The sequence below is a fragment of the Chaetura pelagica genome, unplaced genomic scaffold (assembly GCF_000747805.2).
Source record: "Chaetura pelagica isolate M959 unplaced genomic scaffold, ChaPel_1.0 scaffold90, whole genome shotgun sequence".
Taxonomy (NCBI): Eukaryota; Metazoa; Chordata; class Aves; order Apodiformes; family Apodidae; genus Chaetura; species Chaetura pelagica.
Genome location: NW_009953496.1, coordinates 16,836,905 through 16,845,177, shown reverse-complemented (window position 1 = coordinate 16,845,177; position 8,273 = coordinate 16,836,905).

Sequence of the window (8,273 nt, the reverse complement as noted above, 5' to 3'; positions counted from 1 at the left end):
TGACTGACTTTTCTTATGGGGCAATTTCACAGTATACCTAACTTGGGTATGAAGTGGGCCCACTCCCCACAGCCCTGTGCTTACACACTGCTTCCCTGAGGTGGTATTTATATGGCTTTTGACCACAAGTTGAACATGATCAAGCAGATGACTCCACGGAACACTAACATATCAGAACAAGAAACACAAGTTTGGATTGGTTTCCCTGTGGGGGAGGTGGTGGGACCAGCCTTTTTGATGACAGCCAGCAATCACACCAAATTAGTGTAATCTCGCTCCCCTGGCTAATGGTTTCCTTTGAAGAGCTTGAGGTTCCTTTCCACTTGCTGCAGATTATCCCAGGAGGCTGGAGTCCATATTCCCGTTCTACTGAAATCATCAGTAAAAGCCAGAGTGGTGCTAATGGGAGAGAATTTGAATTCTCAAACAGCATTTCTTACAGCACAAATGAGTGAGGAAGAAGTGAATCATCTTCCTCCCTCAGAGTGGGAAACACAGAAGAGCAAGTTGTGACAGAAACAGTTAAAAATTAAATACGGTTTTGAAAATAGACTGTGAAATTGCTGGAATTTCACCCTGACTATATTATGAGGTCTTCATCAGTGGCTGTGGTGAAATTCATGGAGATTCTGCTTATTTTGAGGGAAATTTGTATTCTGACAGTTTGCTATCACCCAGATATATTTTCCTTGTTCCATTTTGCCAATTTGAGTTTCCTTTTCACATTCAGACAAAGATTTCTTTCTCTCTAAAGGTTGCTTTTACTGCCTTAGGAACATTGCCAAGCTTGTGCCCTTGTTTTATTCTTTGCAGCTAGGCTGGAGCTTTTAATTCATGATATTTAAATAACATTTCAGCTTGATCATTTAACTCTTCCCTAGCTCAGCTTACTTCCACATTCAGCTGCATAGTAGAGCTTACCTAGAATAATGTTAAGTCTTGAACCTTGAACCAAGCCATCTTAGTATATTGCTTATGTTTGGAAAATGTGTTTGACTTTTGGGTTCTGTAAGAATCATAGAATCACAGAACCATAGAATGTGCTGAGTTGGAAAGGACCCATCAGGATCATCGAGTCCAACTCCTATCCCTATGTAGGGCACCCCTAGAATCACACCATGTGCCTTGCTTCATGCCTAATAGAAGTATTTTGGGTTGAATTCATTAGACTGGATTACATTTTACCCTACAGAGGTAGGCACATGCAAAAGAAAAATGCTGCACAGAGGGGAGATGAATGAGGTCATGGCTTGTACTATGTTTAAATGCTTACTAGTAGAGGAGTTCCACCGAACAATGAGATTGGAAAGAAAAGAAACTGGGCTGAGGAGCATGAGTGCTTACAGAGCACTTTATGACAATGATACAGAAGCTATAAAAATGTGTGGTTTGTTGACTTAACAGAAATTTCTGGGATCATCCCACAGAACTGCAAGTACAGCACACTACTTGGTGAGTTCTCACTGCTCTTTCCAAGGGGGGAGGAATGTTGTGTCTCCAAGTGGTGGTTATTTCTTTAGTTTTGTTGGGGGCTTACTGTTTTATTAGCAGAATCTTTTTTACTGTTCTGCTGGTATAGGCATCTCAATGCTGATTCAAAAATACCCTGAATGAGAGTATGTGCTGGCCACTACCTACTCTTCCTAATCAAGAGATCAGACTTATCTTTTATCATGAACCATGGAGCCATTGCTTCTCTTTTCTCACAATTAGCTTAATATAGAGGTAATCTGTAATGAGTGGAACATTTTTTAAGTAGACTTCAGATAACCTATTGATTGGTTTATTTCTTTTTGATCAGCTGTGAGACAAAGATTTGTTATGTTCCCACATTCTGTCTGCAATAGATTCAAGAAAAAAAAAATCCAGTACCCTCCATAACATGCAACTACCGAAGTCTGCAACAATGTTGTAAGAGGTGACCATGCAGAGAGAGCTGTTTCCATGCACAGTCAGACCTTCTCTGTTACGAGGAATTTTCCATTATGTCAACAGCTTTTGCATGTGGACCAACTAAAATGGAGTCAATTTAAAAAGGAGGTATTTTTGAAGTGAGCCTTACTTTGTTCAGTGCTTGAGTGCCTAAGTGGGTGCAGAGTTTGCATACCATGTAACAAACCAGCAAACAGGCTGTGGCGGTAATACTTGTAATACTTGTTGAAGCTTGGGCTTTTTTTAAGGCATCAGCATTTTGGCTTTGCTTACATCACAGAAAATTTGCATTCATTTTGTAGGCAACTTTGCCACTGCACAGATACCCATTTAAAACTCTTTTGATTTAAAGGATGAAAAGAAAGTAAGTTTGAATAACTGAAGGCATCTCGGCTTGATTTTATCTATGCTAAACCATTTCACTGTGCTCTTAGTCCTGGCTATCACACATGCTACGTCCTACGCTGCGGAGGTTCTCTGCGTGACTGGAGCCCTATGGGGTTAGGACTTTTCTTCTCATGCTCCTTGTTTACAGAAGTCATTGCCATCTAATATTAGGAACTCAACGTCCCTGCCAGTTCCTGGGCCCAATTTAAAAATATTTGTTTTGAATCTGGTCTTTCATTACTGCTCATCTAGATTTTTGTGTACCTGTGAGCCGCACATAAAATGGTCTTGACAAACCGCTCTGTGTTTTGAAAAGATATAATGGCGTGATGGGAATTTCTGTTTTCACACATTTTTCTGGGCCACTCAGAATAAATGGTCTGGGTCTCAAAACTAAGCTGTTCTTCCTATTTTATTTGTGTGTGTGTGTGAAGCCATCCCCTGTAGCTCCATCTTGCAAATACCTGTTCTTTAGGAGATACATGATCCGTTGTCACTGTGCAAGTAATTTATCGTCCTTTGTACCAATAAATTCCAATCTTTTCCATCATCAACTTCAAATATCTTCAAATGAGGGGTAAAATAGATATTGGAGGTTTTGAAGTGAAAGGGCCATGGGGACTAGAGGCAAGGTAGAAAAGGCAGCATGGAGGAAATGAAGGACAGAATTTGCCATTAGGTCGAGGCTTGTTTTTTTCCTCCTTTTTTTGTTTCTCCTTCAGCAACATCCACTCTAAGCTGCAGGTTGACCAGCTCCCCTCTTCTTCTCTCCTTCCAAAGCTACCATCCTCCTCACTAAATGGGAAATACCAGTGTTTTGCACCATCCCTCAGTGCCTTGGCCTTGCAGCCTGTGATGGCAGCTGGGCGGGCGGGAGCCGCCGCGCAGGGTGGGCAGGGCAGGGCACAGTAGGGCAGGGCAGGGGAGGCAGGGCAGGCAGGGCAGGGCAGGGCAGGGGAGGGGAGGGGAATCAGGGCAGAGCAGGGTAGGCAAGACACAGCAGGCAAGACAGGGCAGGCAGGGCAGGGGAGGCAGGGCAGGGGAGGCAGGGCAGGACAGGGGAGTCAGCAGGGCATGCAGGTCAGGGCTGGGATCTTGGTGTTCAGGCCCTTCCCGGGCCCTGGGCCTGGGGTCCAGTGCAGACCCCCAGGTGTCGCCAGGAGGCCACCAAGTCAAGGCGTGACAATAATTCGAAAGGACATGTCCTGCTTTCGTGTTTAAAATACCAAATGCTGAACACACACGTACTTCAAGTAAATACAAATAAATCCTGCTATGGCTTGTGAGGCTTGGAGAACAACGAATTCCTTGTGAAAACAAACAAGCCCCAGAAATACCCCGATGGGCTGAGCGAAGAGAGACATACCAGAAATGGCTGGCGCAAGCGTCCCGGGGTGAAGGATGAATCTGAGCTCGTTGCAAAGGACGCCTGACCCTTTCCGTACAAGAAATGAGTTTGAGAGGTGCTGTTATCAACTTTGTTAGCTCTGTTTTGCTAAACCCTCCTAATATACATATTTTCTGAGCTGTGATCCTAGTGTTATTCCCAGGGGTTCTCCAAGAAAGGAAGTGGAGAATGTTCTTTTCAAAAGCATGAAGTGGGAAAATGTTTAGAACTATTTATAGCTGCACTTAGGCTGTGGAAATCCCAGACATTATAAACTATTTATAGTTATTCTTTGGGTTAAAAGGGTGAAGTCAGAAATCTTATTGAAAAAGTTGCATATGCTTTTTATCCATCGGTTACATTAAATGAGACTTTCGAGTGTGGGATGGGCCTGGTGGAGATTGGTGGAAACAGAGAAAGCAAAAACCAGGCAAAGACACTCATTTGGCAAAACGCACTCGCCATGTTGTGAAAACAGGACAGGGCTCCTGCTTAGGGCCCGTAGTGGCCAGGGCAGCCGCGGAGCACCTGCCAGCTGTGCCCCGCGTCACAGGGCAGTGGGGACCTGCGCGCCTGTGCCTCAGCTGCGGCTGTTGGCAGCAAGTCAGCCTCTTCCACTGCCAGGGCTGATTGGTACTGCTGGGTAGAAGAAACCTATGGCAGCTTCCACTACATTAGAGCTGTTATCTTCACCTGTTCTGCTGAGTCAAATATCTTTATGCTTTAAATCCTTGGCAGTCTGTACATGGGCCCTTTTTTCAGTGGAGCTCCCTTCGGCATCAGCAGGTACATTATTTTGCATGCTTCTGGCTGTGCTGGTTGGCAGGCTGCCTTCTGAAGCTCCAGCAGCCAGGAGTGTGGATGGCAGTGGGCTGGACTGGAGGGTTGGTTGCTTGGACTGACATGGTCACCCTATTCTCACAGCACCGTGGTAACTGACTAAATTTCAAAAATAAATAATCTGTAAAGCTCTTCAGGCTTTTGTCAGAATTGTTTGGAACAAGTCTGAATTTGCAATAGTAATTAAAGCTCACTGTAGGAATATCTCTTAACAAGTCTCCTGACAGTTGAACAGAGTCAGCAGATGCAAACTGATATCTAAACATAAATGTCCTGTACATCTGAAAAAGGCATTGAATGCAGCTCATCAGCACAAAAATATAATATAAAACAACGCTGTTAGAGTAGCTAAACATTTAAAGGGAAGGTTTTCCTACTATAACCTGCATAACCTCAAACATGAAATCCCAGTGATGGGTGCTTTCCCACTGCTATGCTTCATTGATCAGGTTAATATGCAAAATCAACTTTAAAATCCCCAAACCCAAACCTCCTGAAGTATTATTATTAAAAAACCCACTCTTATCTTCCAACACATTTTCCTCTGTTTGAACAGATTATCTTTCAATTAATATAACTGATAAATTAATTACTGGAAGTACTGAAAGAGGTATCTTTTAAGTATCTTCAGAAAAAATCCCAAACACTTTCTGTCCTTTGAGTAGTGGATTTAAATGCCTCATTTCAAATGAGGTGTCTATTATTTTTGCTGTAAGCCAAGCTTCTCGTTGGTTCTACCCAATGCTGAAATTTGTGCCAGTGTCTTTAAATCCTGTATCATCTGCAGCTTGCCATGGTTTTAGAGCCAGCACAGAGCTGCTGTGTGGTGATGCCATTAATCAGGTAGGCAATAACCTCTTACTTAAAATGGATTTTTGCTTCCTAGTGCTTTTGTTCTGTTTTGTTGTTGTTGTGCTTCCAGCTGTTGGGACAAGCATGGTTTGCACTAGGTGTCTAGATTGTCTTACCTTGTGCCTGCAATCTCTGTGAATAGAAACTTGGGGTGGATATGTACACATACTATTTTCCTGTTCTTCCATCATCTTACCCTATGTCCCCCAGCTTGGCTATATTTCTGTTGTGACCCACAGTGGAGTGGACAAAGAGATTTCTGGGGGTAAAAAATACCCTTTGAACTAAGGTATCCTTCCCACCGCCCCTTCCACCTGTCCCTTCAGGTATAACAGGTTTCACAGCTGACATTGCAATCACATGCTGATGTATGTGCAGAACACACACTCACATACACCCCTTCAGCCTTCACTGTTGGAAGAAGAAAGCCCTCAGACCTTGACTTGATGCACTCATGCTTTGAAGGGCTGATGACCAAAGTTGGGGTAAAGTTGGACTGACAAAGTCAAAGCCCAATTTAGGAGTGGCTTGAGTTTAGCATCTAATTTATCAAAACTGGCATTTTGATAACTTCATAAATCATTTTATTAACACTGCCATTATTCTGTTAGTGATTCAGCAACCTCCTGCAGCAAGAAAAAACAGACTTTAAAGGTTGCAAATGGGTCTGTGTTTTATCAGGCAGACCTACCAGATGGCATCTTTTATTGGCAGTAATGCAGCCATTTACAGCCTTATTAGTAGCCATACGTATATTACTCAAGTATTCCCTAAGACAATGATCAGTGTTTTTAAAGGATATTACAAACTTATTCTTCCTCTCTGTTTGCATCTCAGCTCCCTTTTTTCCAGACCTCAAATTCATCAAGAGTTGAGCTAATTTTCTTTCTCTAATAGACAAAAAACTATTTTACAGCAACATACTAAAAAACATGGTGGAAAGTAAGCAGCACCATTTGTCCAAAAACTAAATCTGTGCCTTGGGGGTGCCTGCCAGCCAGAGGTTCCCGCTCCTGTTTCGCCTCCCGCTTTACCGGCTCATCCTGGCACCTGGCTCGTCCCGCCTCGCTGCGGCTTTTGCAGTCCTGGCTCCCGCCTGCATTGCCTGCAGTCCTGCCTGCTGCTACCCACCTGCAGAACCTGCCTGTTGCTGAGCACGTGCGGTGAGACTTCTTCCTGCCACCCGTGGTTCTAAGACCAGGTTGCAGGGGAAGTCACCCGCAGCTGCTATATAAGTACCTAGAGCATCTCAGGAAAAAAGTAAGGAATTGTATTTTGGGCATAATTCTCTCCCTAAGGTGTTCCTGTCTTACTTAACCTGCACACAAACCACGACCCTATATGGGACAAGCGTCGGGCATATCCCTCCTTCCTCCTCCCCTCATAGATAATTAATCTGGGTGTGTAAATAAGGTGTACCTATGTATAAGTACTAAAGGCACATGTAAGTTCTTGGTGTTTGGTGTTTAAAAGATATGCTCCTATGTGTTTTAATTACCCTTTTTGAATCTCCTGCCCCAAATTGTTTTATTTTTCCCTTCAATAAACCGTGTGTTCGTAAATTCTGATTGGGGATTGGCTGCTGTTATTGGAGACACTAGTGAGCACTGAGCAAGTGTCTCACCCGAAAAGTCAGTGCCAAAGCCACTGCTACTCTGTGAGAGGTGACCGCCGTGTGCGGACCTCTCAGCAGATCTTGATAAGCTAAATTCACTCCAAAAAGGTGATATAATAGGTCGCAGACCGCGACAACAGGGTGGAAAGTAAGTAGCATCATTTGTCCATAAACTAAATCTTTTTTTTTTTCAGGAGTGGTGGATTGACAGAGCCTATGCTGGTCCAGTTCAGCTGTTGCTGTTTACCCTTATAAAGGAGACCACAGCCAAGGACCAAGGATGAAGCACTTCTGACACTCTCTGATACAGCAGAAATGAAGTGTGGAGGGGAAATCACCTGATTAGTTTCTTTTGGAATTCTCTAACTTGCAAAATTTAGCCATCAGCTTTCAGGTATTCAGTTACCTGAATCATGGGCAGCAATAATAGTCTGGAAAACACTTGTGAAGAGGCAGATAGTAGTACTATCCTTGCACAGGCCATACAAAAAAGCATATCTCTGCTAGTTAAAAAGAAACGTTGCTTCTAAATACCTGCATTGATAGTCTGCAGAAAGGGTTTATGAAGTCTGTAAATATAGCTGTATTCAGTAGCTCATTGTACAAATTATCTCAATATCAAACCCAGAGTGAAGCAGCGTTTTACATCATTGACTACCAGTAATAGCAACAGAGAAGCAGAGGTGTTGAGTTTAAATATCAGCCATGACCTGAAGCTCTTTGCATTTTCCCACACTCGATTTGCGCCATCCAGTTTTCCTGAGAGACCCCTGTATTTGTACTCTCCTTGTAGAACCAGGGATTGTGTATTTGTACAGATTTTTTTCTCTCCATTAGAAGTTGAAAGTCTGCATTTGGAAGGTGGCTTTAGAATACTTACTCTGTCTGACTAGGGAGCAGTGACCTTCGTGAATTGCTGGTTTCACAGAGTCCAGCTACTAAGATAGAACTGGAAAAAAGATAAGGCCCTCAATGTGAGTAAATTGGATTATTTGCAATAGAGCAGAACACTTGTTTCTGAATTGCAAAAAGCAAAGATTTTCTTACCTCAGAAAGTGGAGCTAATTCTGTCAAAAATACAAAAGCAAAAAGTTATTGAGATGAAGTGTGGCTTCAGTTATTTACTGAGAAATTTGAACATTTCTGCTGCCTAAAGATACCTGGAACACTATTTGTTTCATTATAAAAAATCCTGATATTATTTAGGTATAAGGAGTAGTATTATTCAGTAGCTACCATTAGCTGCTAAGTAAATGGCTG